Below are 20,881 nucleotides of genomic sequence, written 5' to 3' on the forward strand. Positions count from 1 at the left end.
GGATAGACATGTCATTTGGTCAGATAACTATACAGATCAATTCAATAATGCTTGCATGTTTTATTGGTTATGTAAGATGCATGTAGAGAGGGGGGTGCCTCGTAGGGGCATGTGTGAAGAGAGCTCTAGTTAAGGAGCAATTGAAAATTTTAGTAGCAGAGCTTCTTGATGCTTGTAGTATTGTTGATTGGTATAGTTTAGCATTATCACAGGGGGGGAATCTTGATTCAGTGGTACATACGTTCTTTTGGTTGGTTGAGGAAGGGTCTATAGGTGATAGATTAGATTGTGCTATAGTGAGAGACTCATAAAAAATGCATTCATTCCGGAGCTCTGATTCTAGTACATGGACAATTTGGACATGACAACTAGATTGCTTTTGTCATAGTTGTTTTCAGTGTGATTGGGATCACTGTGAGTCGAGTGAGTGGGTGGACACATGGGCTCCACATTATCTTACTCCATTGTCTATCATACCCTCTATCAAAAATGATGGCATGGAAAGTTCACTTGAGCATAACCATCTATCAGATCTTCTTTAGCTAGGACATGTCTTTGAATTGGTTGCACCATAGGGGAATGATGAGAAATCTGATTATTGGTTAGCACATTGTGTAAGAGGTAAATAAAAAATTGCACAATTGATAACAGATGATGATGGATTCACATATTCTACTGGTTCAGTGGTTGTCACTGGAACATGGCTATGGACATACATGCTTAGAAGGAATGGAATTCCTACATTTAAAGACTATTAGAAGCACAAAATAATTCTCATATATTTGCATCTTATTATAGCAACAAATGTAAATTTGTTGAAGCATCAAGGAAGACCAAAAGTAAAATAACTTTTTACTATTACTAATGTTGATCATGAAGCCTTGTTGGAGACCAGAAAATAGAGAGAGGACTCTACTGGAACACTCGACTAGGTATATTTACTTCTTATGTTATTTTCTTCATAATGATTCAGTGAACCAATGATTATCTTGTTTATTACAATGAGTTACTAATATTTTTTATGATATTGGCTTTTGTAATAATGAAAAAGACAGGTTAAATTAGTTACACATTCTAATTTTTATTTTGGTAGGTTCTTTATAAGGAAAGATGGTTTCTTGTGGATATTTTATTACAAGTTTGGCTTTCTTCTAATTTAACATAGAGCTGACATTATGATTATTATTATTTTTTTTATCAAACTAATCAAAGAAGACAAATCCAAAAAATATGGATGAACAAATAGAATACTTAATTCCTTAAAAAGCAATTTGGGGAAGGTGTCGATAAATTTGAATACTCATTCACAATGAGGCATTGAAACAAGAAGTGATTTTTATGATGATAATATTGTGTAAGCCTTTTACTACAACTCTTATCAATGCATTTCATTATTTTTTATGGTGTGAGGTTTCCATTGTATATTTTACTCATTATTTTATTCTAATAATGTGATCTTGTATATTGTCAAAGTTAAACCCTTTTATATTGTCAACATTTGGGACTAAATCAACATGTTGCATTTGATCCTCTCCATAATCATATTCATGTTCAAGTGCTAGTTTGAATGGTGAATCCTCCCTTGACTTGAGCTAGGAAAAATACCTAACTGCATAGCCTCTTGAAAGCACAAACTTTAAACTTTATTTTCTTGTTTCTATAGTGTTTCTCATTTTTTTTGGTTCATCATGGGTGCCATGTATTATTACAACCATGCAAACTCTTCCTCCATTGGAAAAAAGTGCGACAACAATGCTTACCAAATTGATTTTCCCCTTGATATTAACTTATCTCCTATATTTAATTTTTTTGACTTGTATGCTTTCAAAGGTACTTTTTCAACTGATGTGGATGCAGGTACACTTGACAAACCTAAGGAGGAGTTAAAGAAAGCCATACCACCTATGCCTAAACCAGTGGTGGAAACTATTTTGGACAAGAGGATCAGTAAGAAAACAAGGAGGAAAACATATTAGGAGTATCTAGTACAGTGGAAGGGGAAAACAATACTAGATGCCACTTGGTTGACTATGAAGGCTCTTAAGGCCTATGGCATTGAACCTTCACTTCTCAACAATCCAGAGACTAGAGTTTCTTTTGTGCAGGGGAGAATGGTGCAGAGCACCTAATTTTTTTCTTTCTTTTCTTGATGTAATAAGGTCCATGGATAGATCTAATGATCTCCCTATGACCATCCTCTTTTGTAATGGACACAAGACCCCATGGTGCAACTATAAGCCTGGGGCATCAATTGGTCCAGTAGAGTGGATTTTTGGTTATTTCTATGTTTTCTAAGTAGTCTAGGTGTCTAGAACAATAGTAGGGTCCCAATGAGTTTGTGGAATCCATTTACAAGAAAATTTGCAATAAAAGTAGTCTTAGTGCAAAAATTGCAAAAATTGCAAAAAGTTGCTTAGCAACTTTTGCATTTTTCTTGACAAGTTTTCAAAATAAAACTCCTAATGGCTAAAACTAACCATAGGTTGGTTTAATCAGTTTCAAATAGCCTATAAAGGCTCTAAACATTCAAAGATGTAGATAGATTGAAAAAACACATTGTACTTGCTCTCAAATCAATAAAAACTTGTTTTTTCTAGTGTAGTTTTTCTGCATTCTCACCTACAATACAGAACCAAATGGTTGGAGGGTGAAATTTTTGCATTGATAAGTTGGCACTGTTCATTAAGAAGATCTTGATTTTGGTTTGAAGTCCCTATCAATCATTTTGCAAAAGATATCCTTTTTTCTTGGTTGTTGGTTTGAGAAACTCTTAAAATCAAGGTTTGGTCACAAAAATGACCCTAACTTGATTCTCCACTGGTGGATTTATTTCCATTTTGGCATGGAGAAATTTAGGGATGTACTTTATCATATTTTGGAAGTTTTGGAGTAGGAGTTTGCATTGGTGAATTTTGAGAGCAAGCCCTAGGTCAAATATCTCTATGTATTTGATCCTGTTTTGGAGGAATTTGAGTGGATAGGATGGTGGAAAGAGTTTGAGGACTTGGTGTAAAAATAAATTACCCTTATTGAAGTTTGAGGCCTCCATGTCAATTTGATAATTTTACCATGTAGGGACTCATATAGGGGTTTTTCTATTTATTTTGCAAGGCCATGACCCCTAAAACTTGAAATCTCAAAAATAGGAGGTATTCTTGGATACTGTAGAGGACCAACATGCCTAGAGCTTGGAAATTAATTTTTGAGGGCCTCCACTTTAATGGATTGGTTCATTGAGTAGGAACACAAAGTGGTTGGATCTTTACCTCTTGAAATTGAGAAAATTGCAATCTCATCTACTCTTCTTTTATAGTTATCTCTCTTGCAAGATATTCGTCATACTTCCTTTGTTGCTAATCCATTTTTTGTTGATCTTGGTAAGCACACTCATCATTATGCATGTAATACTCCTATTTTCCATCAATACTCCTCATCTCCTCTTATGTTATCAACATGTGGGGGATAGTTCATAAAAGTTCATAGGTGCACCACATCAATAAAAGTTCATAAAAATAACATTCTATGACATTAAAGGTTGATACTCCATTTTCACACACTCTTTAGCATCTCCAAATGAGGTATTCATTAATATGGTGATTTAACATCACCAAAAAATGTTGAGCTCTTAGGCCCAACCCTTCGAACAAGAGTAAAATCGACAAGAATCCATTTGCATGTAGACTCAAGCCTCCCCAAATGAACTAGTCATTACCAAGGTGGTTCAACATTACCCATTAGTGTTGAACCCTTAGGCCCACCCTTTCGACTGAGAGGAAAACCATTTCTTAGTCCAATAACATTAATGAAATACAAGGTTGTTGATCATTCACATACCTAGTACATCTAATAAAAAGAGTTTTCAAGAATGCATGACATGTTTCCAAATGCATATCCATAAAAATGCACAAAAATGAAATTCTACAATATTAAAGGATGCTAGTTCCTTTGCACACACCCTTTAGCATCTCTAGAAGAGCTAGTGATTTCCGTGTGGATTCAATATCACCCAAACATGTTGAACCCTTAGGCCCACCCATTTGAATTAGTAGGAAAATTGATTGGTTATCCAACAATGTTCATGGTAAGAAAGCTTGTTAATCGATCACATACCAACCAGATCTCATAAATAAAAAAATCAAGTAATGCATACATGAGGTATGCACAATCACTAACCATTCGATGCAATTTTTTATCACATCAATACATGGAAAACTGGTATAGAGCACCTAATATTTTTATTTTCTTGATGTAATAAGGTCTAGGGATAGATCCAATGATCTCCCTATGACCATCCACATTTGTAATGGACACAAGACCCCATGGTGCAACTATGAGCCTCAGGCATCAATTGGTCCAATAAAGTGCATTTTTGGTAAATTCCATGTTTTCTAGGCAAGTCTAGGTCTTTAGAACATTATTAGGGTCCCTAGGAGTTTGTAGAGTCCATTTGCAAACAAATTTTCAATAAAAGTTGTCTTAGCGCAAAAATTGCAAAAAGTTACTTAGCAACTTTTGCAATTTTCCTGACAACTTTTCAAAATGTAACTACTAATGGCTAGAACTATCCATAGGTTGGTTGAATCAGTTGTAAATAGCCTATATAGGCTCTGAGCATTCGAAGAAGGAGATAGATTGAAGAAACACATTGTACTTGCTCTCAAATCAATAAAGAACTTGTTGTTTCTAGTGCATTTTTTTGATTTTCCATGTGCAGTACATAACCAAATGGTTGAAGGGTGAACTTTTTGCATTGATAAGTTGGCACTATTTAATTATAATATTTTGGTTTTGGTTTGAAGTCCCTATCAATCATTTTGCAAAATTTATTCAATTTCCAAATACACATCCATAAAAGTGTATCAAAATAACATTCTATGACATTAAAGGATCACCACAACATAACTTTGAAACTGCTGATCTTGGCATCGAATTGTCAGTGCCATTAGCTCTGGGTAGGTGGGTGAACCCAAGTCAGACCCTTGTTTCATCCACGGAGACCATCCATCATCTGCAGCCACCCCATACTGAGGAGTCTCCAAGGTGCTCTAAGTGCATTTCGAGGTTGATCTTTTGAGAGTCATAACTTGGAGCTTGTGAGGGCTGTTGATGAAATGTCAAATTATACAAGACAATGATGCCAAGGCCTAAAATAATCTATCTCATTTTTGAGAGATCACATTTCGTTTGGAATCGGGACAACGATCTCGTTTGATGCCAATACTCACAGTGTGCTTCAGTTCATAGGTGCACCATAGTATAACTTTGAAACTGCTAGTCTTGGCATCAAATTGTCAGTGCCATTAGCTTCGAATGGGCGAGTGAACCCTAGTGACACCCTTATTTTGACCACAGGAACCCTCCATCATCCATGGCCACCCCATACCGAGGAGTCTCCAAGGTGCTCTAAGTGCGTTTCGAGGTTGATCTTTTGAGGGCCATAACTCAAAGCTCATGAGGGCTATCAATGAACTGTTGAATGATATAGGATGGTGATGTCGAGGCCTAAAATAACTTATCTCATTTTTGAGAGATCATAGGTCCACCACAACGTAACTTTGAAACCACTAATCTTGGCATCAAATCATCAGCACCATTAGCCTTGGATGGGCAGGTGAACCCTAGTGATACCCTTATTCCAGCCATGAAGACCCTCCATCGTCTGCAGCCACCCCGTACTGAGGAGACTCTAAGGTGCTCTAAGTGCATTTTGAGGTCGATCTTTCGAGGATCATAACTTGGAATTGAATGCTACAGGATTATGATTCTAAGGCCTAAAATAACCTATCTCATTTTCAAGAGATCACCTTCCATTTGGATTCGGCACATCAATCTCACTTGATGCCAAAACTCATAGGTGCACCACAGTGTAACTTTGAAACCACTGATCTTGGCACTGAATCGTCAGTGCCACTAGCTCTGGATGGGCGGGTGAACCCTAGTGACACCTTTTTTCTTGCCATGGAGACCGTCCATCATTTGTAGCCACCACGTACCAAGGAGTCTCCAAGATGCTCTAAGTGCATTTCGAGGTCAATCTGACGAGGGTCGTAACTTGAACCTCATGAGGGCTATCGATGAACCAAAAAATGCTACAAGATGATGATGTTGAGGTCTAAAATAACCTATCTCATTTTTGAGAGATCACATTCCATTTGGATTCGAAACAACGATCTCGCTCGATGCCAAAACTCATAGTGTGCCTCAGTTCATAGGTGCACCACAGCGTAACTTTGAAATCACCAATCTTGACATCGAATCGTTAGTACCATTAGCTCTGGATGGGTAGGTGAACCCTAGTGACACCATTTTTTATGCCATGGAGACCCTCCATCATCTCCAACCACCCTATACCGAGGAGTGTCTAAGGTGCTCTAAGTGCGTTTCAAGGTCAATCTTCTGAGGGTCATAACTCAGAGTTTATGAGGGCTATTGATGAATCATCGAATGCTACAGGATGGTGATTCCAAGGCCTAAAATAATTTATTTCATTTTTGAGAGATCACCTTTCATTTGGATTTGGTGCATTGATCTTGCTTGATGCCAAAACTCGTAGTGTGCCTCAGTTCATAGGTGCACCACAGTGTAACTTTGAAACTGCTAATCTTGGCATCAAATAGTCAGTGCCATTAGCTCTGAATGGGCGGGTGAACCACGACCACCTTGTACTAAGGAGTCTCCAAGGTGCTCTAAGTGCATTTCAAGGTCGATCTTCCAAGGGTCATAAATCAGAGCTCGTGAGGGCTATCGACGAACTGTTGAATGCTATAGGATGATGATGTCAAGGCCTAAAATAACCTATCTCATTTTTGGATTCGGCATAGTGATCTTGCTCGATGCCAAAACTCATAGTGTGCCTAAGTTCATAGGTGCACCACAACATAACTTTGAAACCATTGATCTTGACATTGAATTGTCAAGGCCATTAGCTCTGGATGGGTGAGTGAACCTTAGTGAAACCCTTGTTCTAGCCATGGAGACCATCCATCTTCCATGGCCACTCTGTACTAAGGAGACTCCAAGGTGCTCTAAGTGCGTTTTGAGGTCGATCTTCTAAGGGCCATAACTTGGAGCTCGGGAGGGCTATCAATGAACCATCAAATGCTATAGGAAAAATGAGCTGTAACTTTTTCTTGTAAAGTGAAAATGAGTGCAAAGAGTCAGTTAGGGGTTTGAGCACCATCATACAAGGTTGGAAACACCTATATAAGTTGTGAAATTATAACATGCATTAATAAAGCCAGTTTTGCTAAGTAGATCATTATGGGTAATCTAATCAATGTGAGAAATGTATAGATGTTATTCATATGGATATGTTATTGGGGAACCAAGTTAAAAAGGTTTGATCCAATCAAGTCTCTTAAGTCGGGATATTTTGAGGTTATGTTGAAATTGAAAATTTGTAGTATGAGGATAGTAACAAAGTGAAGTGCTAGTTATCAAAGATTATGAGTCTAGGAATGAGTTCATGGTTGGGAATAGAATCCATGGTTGAGGAGTGGAGTCCTTAAAAGTGTTGAGATTAGATTTGAAGCCAAGAGTTAGTTTCAAGGTTGAAGGTGGAGTTTAAAATTAGATTTGGGGTTATGTGAACCTTGTGTAGGAGGTTAAAAAGTGTGTTTATGTCATGATAGCACTTCAAATTAAACATTGCATCCAAATTTTATGGTAAATGTTGTTAAAATTTTATTCATAAATTATTGCATTTGAATAGAATATAAAAAAAATAATCAAAATTACTAATATTCCATAAACATGAACAATACACATGATCCACAATAAATTTAACAATACTACATACTAAATTAATATGTATATCATTGTGCACATAAATGAAAAAAAATATATCAAAATACATGTATCCATAGACACATTACACAAATATATATCAAATATCATGTATCGATAGACAAAGTACACAAATATATATCAAAATACATAGATCCATATACAAAATGTGGTTGATCATGCCATTGGAATGTGTATAATATCAATGTTTCTGTAAAAAATGTGGCATATACCATCTCAAAATGTCTCATGATGCATCCTACAACAACTATACCATCCTAGGGTGTTGGTGGATGATCAAAATGAAGCCTCTTTGCTGCACTAGGTGGATCAGATGCCTCCTTCATAAACAAAAAAGGAAAACCCAAAGTTAGGCTACTAAATTTATATTATTCTTTGTATCTAAAATTAGATTACTCAAATGCATAATGATATTGTTTTATGAAGATTTATACTATTAAAATTTCATAACAAATACCTCTCTTGTCTACCTCTTGTGTTGGTCAGGAGTCATCTCGTATGCCCTCGACAATGCTTGTACTTCATTGATTGTGGGTTGTGTATATTCAAATATGTTTGTCAGATGAATCTACAACTTAAACTATAACATTATAATTCATAGCATGCCAAATTTATAACATATCTAATCATGATATCAAACTACAACTTACTAGTGTAGGCTCCTCCTCAGGATATAGTGGCTACATCATCAAATCTACAAAACTCTCCCGTCAAACCTCGTGTGCACTAGGAGTCTCCTATGAGATACAAAATAGTAGTTGTTAATATAACGAAAGTTAGTTTTGAATTTATTTATGAAGATAAGGAAAATAAAAAATAAATGATACTTATACACATAATGGGGCTTTCTGTGCAAATGGAAATGGTTGAACATCTACAACGTGAAATATGTATGGGCTCATCGCCAGAAGCCACACCCTATATACAATAAAGAATATAATTAAATTTTATTACCACAAACATTTTACAAGAATGTATTTATATTTAATCAAATAAAACGCACCTAATTACCTTTTCTTTGTCAATGGGTGCTGGCTCATCCCTTGCACTTTGTCCCTCAGGGATAGGTGGTACCTGCAAGATAAAAGAAAGATTAGCAACCATATATGCTACAATATCAAATAGAAAAAATAATGAGAACACAACATAATGTACCATATATGTCTCAAGGCCAAATGAAATGGCTGCTAGCATGGCATCATCAACTTGTCTGAGCTCCTCCTCGGTCATCAAATAAACATGAATGAAGATCCCATACATGTATAAGTCAGTCTGGCTTAAAAATTAAAATTGCTCTATTATAAAAATTAACTTTAAATCACATATGTCATAACAAAAAAATGTATACATGTACCAACATAGAAGGAGTCCATGCCTCTACACTCCCCTCCTCTCTCGCATCAAGGTCTGTAGCCTCTGCACGTGTGTCTAGTGTACCCTCATCTAATACAAAATGATACTCAGGAAGATCATGTATGCGACCCAAGAAAATATTCTTTCACATAATGCAAGTGTCATGCACACAAACATGTGATGATCTTTCCAATGGTGAACTAGCCCTAGCATCATCAACACAGGGAGGCAGGACTGACCTAGCCTGAGATATGAACAGGCTACTCAGCCTATGAATGGCTCTAATGGTTTGAAAGCTAGCCTTTTCCACAATATCAGGATGTTGAACTCAAGGATGGGGGGAGATATCAATAGGGGGGACAAAATTGCTAGCTTTCTTCCACTGGGAAGAGGGTCTATCCTAAGGAGCTCCTAATCCTACACCCATGTTGGGCTTCATGCTCCAATAGTTCACTTTGAGTTTCAACACAAATTCTGCATATAATTTTCTAAGGAAATAAAATGGCACCTCTAAATTTCTATATGGAGGGATATCAAAAATCATCCACCAATGATTCTAAAATTTTGCATGTATAATGTCATTTGTGCACCATTTAATCGATAGTTTGGGTTTTTTTTGTCGACTGGTATACTGGTTTTTAGGTTTGCAAAAAGGCTAGCCAAATCCTCTTTGGTTATATGGCGAGCCACAACCTCATCATAGTCCAAGCCATCATCAAACATCTCATGCATTTTGTCACGCCAACAAAGAGTGACATTTTGTTGGTTGGTAAGGGTTTCAATGTTATCCACTATGGTGTTTAACATGGATAACATAGGAGCCAATGTGGGTACATTATTATATGTTCTTCGCAAAGTCCTCAATTGGGTGAGATTTTAGTTATCAAATCCTCGATTCAAGGAGGGTTTTGAGGGGGTAAAGGATCATTTGGTGGACAGTTTTGCAGGGGCACTAGATTGTTTGGTGGGGGGTTACAAGGAATATTATTCCTTGCTTTAGTGTCATCATTTTGATCAACCTTTCCTATTAATTTGCAAAACAAAATTTATATTTTTAAAAAAACCTTAATTTTAACAATTTCTATAAAACAAAACCCTAAATTCAACTAAAAGTAACAAATTCATGATAAAATTTGTTAAATTTATATTGAGATACACGATATATCAGATACACAATTTTAAACCCGATTCCTGAAACCCTGTGCACGGAAATCTCACTATGATAACAACCCGCGAGTCAAAAATAACATATTAGTAATTTATACTATTATATTATATTGTACTATTATATTATATTCTATTATAATATTATATTGTATTATATTATACTATTATATTATACTATGCTATTATATTATAGTACAATATTATATTATACTCATATTAATATTTGTAAATAATTTTCAAAATATAATATCGAGTATTTTTAAGTATTCAATATCGAGTATCCGATATTATATCGGATATCCGATATAATATTGGGTATCCGATATCAAATCGGATATCCGATAAGGGTTGGGCATTACTTTCTAGGTTTGGTACCTAGATAGGTGAAAAAAAGTCAGAGCAATTTTTGAAATGCTTTTAGATGTTTTCAAACTCTATTTTTTTCACATCGCCACTTTTTGGCACACCATGATCCTACACATACCTGGTACCTATTTCTTACAACTTTGGGTGGGACTTTTTTCTCCCACCTTGGATTTTGGTTTGGGATAGGATAGGCTTGGTGAGACCAAGCCTATGCCTTGACCTCTCAAGATTTGGCTAAGGTATTGAACTAACAAATTCACGCCTTGCCATAATTTTTAGAGGGTCTTCTCGATCAAATTTTTTTATGAAACAAAAATCCATTAGAGCTCTCACTATCCTAATTTCAGAAATATAAATTTTATAGTGCTATGATTTTATTTACTATTTTTGCATTATTTTTTAATAAAAGGTGGTACCTAAATGTAAAATAGTGAAGTTCACTAAAACTTCAATAACTTTTTTATTTTATAATTTTTCTTAACTTAATTTATATGTCATCAATCTAAATACAATTCTTTTAAGGTTAAAATAATTTTAATTTTTTTGAAAAAAGTAAAATTTTGATCAAATTATCTTGTCTGTACACAATAGGTTTTAAAATTTACCTTTATAGTCAATTAATAATTAATAAAAAATAATTATTCAATAAAAAATCAAGGAAAAATATTGTCATCAATCTTAGATGTATTAAGTAACTCACTTTAAAAATATTTACAAAAAATCATTTATTTGTGTCAAATTATGGTGTCCGTATACAAGTGTGGTATGGTCCTAAAATATGCATTTTGAATAAGTGGTTTTTAAAGATCTATAGCAAAAAAAAATTCTATCATATGGGTACAAAAATAAATTAAATATTCAAAAACTAGATTCAAAACACTAAGAATTTTATTTTCAAAATTTTTTTATATTCAATCTCTAAATGCCTCAAATTTTGACATGAATTGACAAAAAATTACAAAAATAGGAAAAAAACTTCCACTTTTTGCCCAAAAGTGAAACCCAACTTCTTGCACTTACCCAACCCAAAGGTTGAGAATGAGAATCTCCCTATCTATAGGAACCATGTATGCCAGAGCACTGACCACTAAAGGTGGGAGAAGAACTAGAAGTTGAGGCATCTAGAGGAACTTTATCTAGAAGAGAAGTATAGGTAGAGGTGAGTTTAAGGGTTCCTTGTTTCAAATGTCATGAAGCAGGATACAGATATTATGAGTGTATGTATAAGGATGATGATAGGAAAGATTCTACTGTGAATGAGGTTTAAGACCATGAACTTAAGCAAGAAGAAAGCTTATTGGCTTGGCAAATATTGGTTAGTCAGAGGGCACTAGAATTTTGTTAGAGGAATAATTTGTTTAGCACTCATTGTAAGTTTGGTGGTAAAGTTTGCAATGTGATTATGGACAATGGTAGTACTAATAACCTTGTTGCTAATGAAATGGTTTAGAAAATTGGTTTCAAGAGAGTGAGACATCCTTATCCTTATAGGATTGGTTGGTTATGAGGTGAGCATTCTTTGGAAGCGAGGGAGAAGTGCCTTTTTAATTTCCAAATTAGGCAGTATAAGGATCAACGGTTGTGTGATATTGTGGACATAAATAGTTGTCATGTGTTTCTTGGTAGACCTTGGTAGTATGATTGCAAGGTTGTGCATGATTGTGTCAAGAATGTGTTTACTATTGAGAAAGGTGGCAAGAATTTTGCTTTGATTCCTTTACAGAATGAAGAGCTTGATAGGAGGAACCTGAGTATTGGCAATCGAGTTGAGTTGGCAAATTTTGAAGGGTTAGCAATCAGTATGGACAAAAAACCTATGAAACACCAAGGATGGAAATGAAGAAGTAGAAGAAGAGAAAGGGAAAGAGTGTACAAGTTGAAGACTTGGAGGACATGTATGTAAAGAACCAGTTTGGGATTTATGTGCTGAATCCTGGAAGATGTTCTACTAGCTAAAGTGAGAACATCTTCTCACACCTGGGGAGTCTGATGCAAGAGCATCTTGGGGTAGTTTTCTATCCTGCATGATTAAGGAATTTTAGTGGAGTTGAGTGGACCTATTTGGGTCTTGGGTAATTAATTTTGATGTATTTAATAAGCATCGTAAGCATTTAAAGACATTTGATATTTAATTTCTATCAAAGGCCGACTTGTGGCTTAGGATGATATAAATAGGGCTTGTGGTAAAGTCTTTAGTCATTATTCATCCATCTTGGAGAAGAGGAGGTGGTAGAAGAAAAATTGTTGAGAAGGGCTAGTAGATAAGGCTTGGGAAACAAGGAGATTGCTTGGTGTGCTTGTGAGCAACAATTTGGATTTTCCTTGGAGGTTTTCTACTAGAGTGTGGATTTGGACTAGCTAGGGTTTGGATGGGATCTTGAGGAATCTTGTAGAACTATTACCTGCTTTATATTTGGCCATAACTAGAAAGGCGTTATAGCTCGACACATTGCATGTAATCAATTATTTTATGAATAAAGAGTTGTGATTTGGTATAAAATCTTGCATTGTTGTTTATCTTCCTTTGTGTGGTTATTTTCTAGGGGCTAGGACATCTCCTTTGGGGATTCTCCTAACTTGCATTACATCATTATAAGGCATAGCAATCACGATCTTTAGTCTTTGTTGCAGGTCATCACACTATCGCTATAGTACATAGTGATATGCAAATGCTCATCGCTTATCACCATATTCATATTTCTCTATGTGCAATCTACAATCAACTTTGATCTATTGCTATAAGCAATAGCGATCACTATTGACAATCATATTGATTTATCGCTATAGAACATAGCGATCAACCAATCTCATTGCTAATCACTAAAACCAAAACCTTATATCTTCAGTTCCTGATGACCGCTAAAGGTCATAGTGATATATCTCTTTTATCGCTCACCCCTATGTTAGCAATGTGCCCTCTATGCATGGCGATAGACTTGATTGCTATATGTTATAGTGATATCTCACCCAACTTTTGAAAGTGACCTTGCTGACATCGAATGTTATAGCATGCAACAATACTTGATGCTTCATCATTTTAGCTATAGCGATATATGAAAGAATCACATATCTCACAGAATTTCAAGAAAATCAAAATCAGAATCCATTAATAGGGATTTCCATGCGATGAGTATGTTGTAGAAATGCATTTTGGGACAAGCACCTTTGGTTTAGATGGTATATTATAATTCCTTGGAAACACAAAGAAATGCAGTCAATGATTCTTATATTTCATCACAATCAACTTAGTCTATGAATACAATCCTTGAAATGATACATAATTTGCAACATGAGAATAAATCAATGAGATCAACTATAATCAAGATAAATAAAAGGTAGAAAATATTTATAAAATATTGAACTCCACCACTATGTCTTCTATAAATCTAGTGTTTGTATGGGGCATTAATAGGTTAGTCTCTTGGTGCAATGAAAACCACCACTCTAAAAAAATCAACATGAATTATAGGTAATAAATGTTAATGGTCAATGATATATTATAATAAACATTGAGAAAATTATTTTTTATTTTTTATCTAATTTTTTTTTCTTTTTTAATTTTAAGAGTATAATTATGACCAATAATGCTTTTAGATTTTCTTTTGTGTATAATAAGAAATTTGTATTTAATATATATGAAAATATTTACAAACAAATTTATAAATTACACTTATTTTACTACTTTAATTCTATATTACTTCTTGTTCCATAATTATATAGATTGCTATGATAATTCCTGTAAATTTATCCTCTGATGTTCTATTGAGACCTATAAATGATATCAGTCATACCAATTCTCATGAACCAATGCTGTATAGAGACCTATTAATTATTATTAATATTAACAAAAATACTCAATATTCTGATAATTTGTTAATAAAATAGGATTCTACTTGTAAATTAGGTGATGATTGGCTAGCTGTTTTTTCTCTACTTTTGAAAATGGACTAATAGTTGTTTATGATAGCAAGCTTCCAATAATGGAATATGGTTCAACCCGATAGATATTTATTGGTGAAGGAAATATGCGTCACCACTAACCTATACAAGGCCTTTGCCATGCTTACAAAAACAATTGTCTATTTATTTAATGAAAGCAATGTATGTCATCATCTACTTATGCAATTCCTCTTAAACCATTTTGCAGTTTGATGAAATTCAATTGTTTGATTCGCCGAATAAAACATATTTTAGTTTTAAAGAATAATGGTGGACTACACTTTCAAAAATCCAAAGCACTCTCTCTCAAAATCAGGCACATTACCCTTCTGAATGTGTCTTATAAGATCATTGCCAAGGCACTCTCTCTAAACATTAGGCACATGTTGCCTTTAATTGTGCAACTTGAGCAAACTGGCTTCATCAAGTCAAAATATATTCTTGAAAACATCATTGTTGTCTTGGAAGGTATGGAATGGGCTCGCAAGTCCAAGCAGTAGGCTATCTTTTTAAAGATAGATCTTGCTAAAGCCTATGATCACATTGAACAACCCTTCATCTTGGCTATGCTTCAAGCTCTCGGTTTTGGTCCCAATTTTCTTCAATCTGTGGAGATGCTCTTTGGTGATGCTAATGCTTGCATTACCATCAATAATTTGCAATCTGAGGCTTTTGGACTTTTTTGTTCAATTAGGCGAGGTTGCCCTCTGGCTCCAGTGCTTTATGTCCTTGTTGTTGAAGGTTTTGGCTATTTTCTAGCTCATTCTGTGTCTTCAGGATTGGTTCATGGCATTTCCTTGCCTAAATCTCCCTCCCAGTTAGTCAATGATCATTTTTCTAATGATTCCTTTCTTACACTTCTTGAGGATGAAGAAAACATCAAAAATGCTTTAAATTGTCTGGACACTTTTTGTCAATCCTCTGGCTTTGCCATCAAATGGCATAAAATGCTTTGCTATCGCCCGTCTTTTTTTTCAGCTACGCTAATGCTTTCTTGGCATTCCCTTTGCCTTCTAGGCCTCTCCTATGGAGCTTTGGAATGTTGTGCTTGCCAAGATTAGCAAAAAGCTTGACTATTGGATCACCAAGCCGCTTTCTCTTGCTAGTAAATTATAGATTTGTTCTAAGATTTTGGCTGCCACTCATGTGTACTATTATTCCTATTGGGTGCCCTCCAAAGCTTCCTATCTCAAGCTAGAACATTTTCTCAGAGATTTTCTTTGGGCTTCTAGTTCTAACCATCATGGTTTTCAAAGAGTTGCTTGGGATTTTTGTTGTCTCCCAAGGAGTCTGGTGATCTTGGCCTACTTTCCACTCAGAAATAGGGCCTTGCTCTCTGTACAAAATGGATTATCTGAGGTATTTTTGGGGATGAATTTTGGAACATTTTGTAAGGCACTGCATTTCTTTCGGCTTCCCTGGTAAGAGGCTTGCATGGAAGGGGTTTGGTTTTCAAACCCTTCTCATCATGTGTGAACCAGTGGCCATTCAGGGCTCATTTTTTCTTAAGAGTATTTGGAAAGCCTGGGAAGCTCTTAATCCATGGCTTCATTGGGCTAGAGATGAGTTTCACAATGGGCTCTCCTTGAATCAACAGAAAATTTGGTGGTCTCCCCTATTTGCAATTCAGGGTACTCCTCTTGCCAAGATTCAAGGTGCTAGTGCTCTGCATTTTTTCAAACGTGGCATCCAAACTCCTAAGCATTTCTTTTCAAGATTCAACATGATTTTCAGGTCATGGGACGATATGCAAATTGAATACTGCCTTGTCAGTATAGATCAACAAACTTTTGACCTTTTGTTGTCTTTCATCCCTATGCACCTAGTTCATAAGGTGGGGATTCAATCTATTCGGCTTTGGTGGCATGATCGAAAGTGCTATCCTGCCACTCCATTTACCAATTATAAGCCCAATATGGGGTATAGATGGCTCTCACCCCATCTTTCGATGGTTGACACTCTTAACCAATAGTGGCATTTGCAATCTTCACTTTCTCAATGGAAAAAACATTTTGACACCATTTGGAGTGCTATTATAGAACCCAAGATTTCCCACTTTGGTTGTTTCCTTGCCTTCCAAGGTCTTCCCTTGGGGCCTCAGCTCAAGCACATTTGGGTTCCTAATCCCAAATGTCCCTTCTATGGTCAACCTAAGTCCTTTTTGCATATTTTCTAGTTTTATAATTGTGCTCAAAATTATTGGCACTGGATTCATGATTTTTCCAAGCCTTTCAGGCCCAAACGAATTTCATGGAACATGATCCTATTGGGTGATTCCCCCAGAATTCCTAAGAAATTCACTCAAATTTGGCATACCTTCAGGATGGAATTTTTTTTTTCTCTGTGGAAAGATAGGAATGCTATTCTATTCACTCCCAATTTTTTGGATGTTAACATTGTTATGTACACTAAGGCATGCATTTGTAACAACGTGATTATGCATATCCAGGTGCAAGCTAATAAAGTTTCCCTAGAAGTTGCTCACTTACAGGAATTGTTAAATCACTAGGGCAATGCTCCTTGCACCATTGCAATAGTTCCTCTAGATGCCCCAGCTAATGCCTCTATGCCTCATGGCCGCCGTTCTCACCACCACTCCTTAGGTCACCACTCGCACATGTCATGCTCCCAAGCTTCCCACCACAACTCTCCTAGTGGTGGTGATGGAAGATGGCGGTGCCGCTCTACTTCCCTACCCCGTGGTGGTTCTAGCTAGTCCCTAGCTCCTCCTCCTAGGCCTCGATGGGTGCAATTTGGGAAATTTCCTCGCCTGGCTTTGGCAATTTCTCATCCGCGGCCAAAGGTTAAGGATGCAGAGGCTGCCCCTAATCCTGTTGCTGCTGATGATGGCTGGAATGTTCCCAGTATGTCCCACAATCCCACTGATATGTGGGGATTTCCTAATAAAGATGATACTCCTCCCTCAGCTGGCACTGCCTTGGTAGCCTGAGGTTGTTTATTCTTTTTTTTTTGTGATGAATAGTTGTTGTTTCCTGCTAAGGCCATGTTTTCAAGTCTGGCTTCGGCCGTCTGAACTCTTTTGTGGGGTGATCTTGTATCCCTCAACCCCTTTTTTGTGAATTGTATTCTTAGTATATTTTATTAATTGAAAAGGACTATTCATCAAAAAAAAAAAGCCAAGGCACAATTTTGATTCGTTTAACCTTGTTTGGAAGGCATTCACAATGTAAATATCAAGTTAGTGGGATATCTATTTTCTTATAATTAATTAATAGTCACTAAAGCCATATCTTCTCTCAAAGATTATAAGGGCAAGAATAAGATTAGGGATGTTCGTTGAAATTGTAATGAGATTTCACATCAAGAGGAACTAAAATTTTTTGTACAATAAATCTAAGTGAGAAATATGGTGGAAGTGTTGGATGAATATCTATAGCATATTTTACTTTTTTAAAATTTTTAATTTTAAGAAATCAACATTAATATTAATTGATATTAAAAGAATCTTATTTTTCAAAATGTATAATCATTTATAATTATTTGTTTTGATAATGAAGAGAAGATTGTTATATTTTTTTAATAAATTGTGATTAGTGGAGTTAAGTTCAAACATTTCTTTACAATCTTTCTTAGAATAATTAAAACTTAGGTTAAACAAATCTTGAAAAGTTATAAATCATAGGTTGAAGTTAATTAGAAGAGCTAGGTTGATCATTACAAATATTCATTTTTGTGAAATGTCTTAGGTGGATCCCATAGTTATCATTGTCAAAGTGATGTGGATTTTTGGATATGATAAAATTATCAAAGGTAACCTTTATTTCACAATTTAGCATCAAAGCAGAAGAGTGCATCCTATTCACCTCAACAAGGGAAATATAAGATGGTATGAAATATTATATCTTATTATTATAGTTCCAATCTCTCAACTATCTCCACACACTACTCTTGCAAGCTAATTGATTGTATGTAACATATGCACTAATGAACAAGAAGGTTTTTGGGTAACTAATTGATGAGGTGCACCAATATTAAAGCTTCTTAGAGTAGCAAGAAGAAAAGTAGCTAATCTCAAACCATCATAAGTAATCAATGTAACAATAGAACTTATCCAAATTAATCTCATAAACATACCAATTCCATTGAAGAATAAGCAGACTAACAACATATCAGAACACACACCTTCAATTTCATGTCATATGAGTGAATTGTTTTCCACCTTGAGGGAAGGAGAAATAATGTCAAGGTATAATATATAAAATAGAAGTAGAATGCATTTTTTTTTTTGATATTATATAAACTATAAAAAAATTAGAAGTCATATTTTTTTGTCCTTTAGTCTTAGATAAAAATAATCAATTATTCCAACCATTTTAAATTGAAATAACTCAAAATGAACATAAATATATTAAAAAAATCACACCTACAATAATAATAAGACAATTATATCTATAATGAAATCATATGTATATATATCGAACAAGAATAACAATCATAGAAATAAATATGAACCATGAGAGCTAGAACCAAGTTAACCCACTCCATTTCAAGAATGAAAATATTATTAATAAGCTTATCTATAGAGATAATTGACCTCCAATGTCATGTCATATGAAAGGAAACTTTTTACCATTGAGGGAGGAAAACATGACATCATTGAGTTGTAATCTTCAAAATAGAAGAAAAATGACTATTATTTTAATATAATATAGACTCTTAAAAACTCAAAAGCTATTTTTCTTATATAGTTTTAGATAAAGTAAATTTCAATGATTTTTAATATATATGAATAAGATTTAATTCAAAGTGACCATAAATGCACTGAAAAATATATAACTATAGTAATAATATGACCAAGATATCTATGATGAAAAACATGCCAAACAAGAATAATAATAATAGAAATACATGTGAACCATAAGATATAACCTTTAACCTACTCCATCTCCAAAATGAAACTTTTACTGATGAGCTTATCAATAGAGATCCACCTCATATTTCTTTCAAACAACATAACAACACTAGCTTATAAAAAATATGAATAGCAAAACTAAAATTACTTAATTTGAATTATAAGTGTATGATAATATTTAGAAGATCTTTATCGAGTAGAACATGAGGACATGGGCCAATTATATCTATAAGATTTGGCTATGAAGGTAGCCACCTAGAATCTAGAGGTAATGGAAATCACAACAGAAAAGACATATTGAATATGAGAAGAATAAACTGTATTCCTACCAAGCATGCAATACAATCAATACAATGGATGGGTAAGTGTGATAACTTGAGTCCATAATTTACAGATGAATTTTTACACTTAATCAGTTTCCTAAAAAAATGGCTCAACAAAATGAGGTTGCAAAAAGCCAGAATGGGGTAGCATTACATACTTTAGGATCCTAAGTCTAAATTTTAAATGACGTCACTTAGAATCCAACTAGTTTTCACCAAAAAAATGATAACTTCTTCCAAACATAATTAAAATCATCCAAACCAAAATAAAATAAAATATTCTACTCACATTCCTTATAGGGTAGCATTTCTAAAAAGTATTTGATTTTTTTAACACTATAGAGATCATTTTCAAAGAGCGTATCCCCCACATTTGAGTACATGACATCACTCCCTTTTCGAAATCAAAAAACTCTAGGTAGGGCATTTTTATTTATTTTATTTATTTTTGTGTTTTTTTTATTTTCATAGTTTTTTTATATTAAATTTTATTGGTCATTTTAAAGAAAATTGTTTGTTTATATGCAAGTTATAATTAGTTTTATTGCATTTATATTTCTCATGTATTTTATATATACAGGATTAATTTTTATTTCTGAAGCAGAAAACTTATTCAAAAAGTGATAAAACAACATAAAAATTAAAAATTAAAAAAATTGAGAAACCTAAAATAGAAAACCTATAGAAATAACTTAGAATACAAACACTATATACTTCAATCATACAAAAAATAAATAAATAAGATCTATAATAGAAACCCTAAACCCTCACCTCTCTTCATGTCAAGTATAAACCTCTAGTTGACACTAAATACCCTCAACCATATATCATATCTATCAGATCTAGGTTATAGATAGTGTTCTTTAGACCATCCATTATATCTTAATACCAAAAGCCTAAATCCTAGGGGCTCTAGGCTCTATATAGTTGAAATCAAATATACATGTACCTATGTACCTAACTACCGTCCCTCTCACCATATCTCCCCCCTAATTATGCTCTGTCTCTAACTCATATCTCTCACACTATCCACCTTCTTTTACTATGTATCTCA

Source organism: Cupressus sempervirens, chromosome 10 (genome assembly GCF_028749045.1).
Source record: "Cupressus sempervirens isolate cs-2001-9-10 chromosome 10, ASM2874904v1, whole genome shotgun sequence".
In the NCBI taxonomy this organism is placed as follows: Eukaryota; Viridiplantae; Streptophyta; class Pinopsida; order Cupressales; family Cupressaceae; genus Cupressus; species Cupressus sempervirens.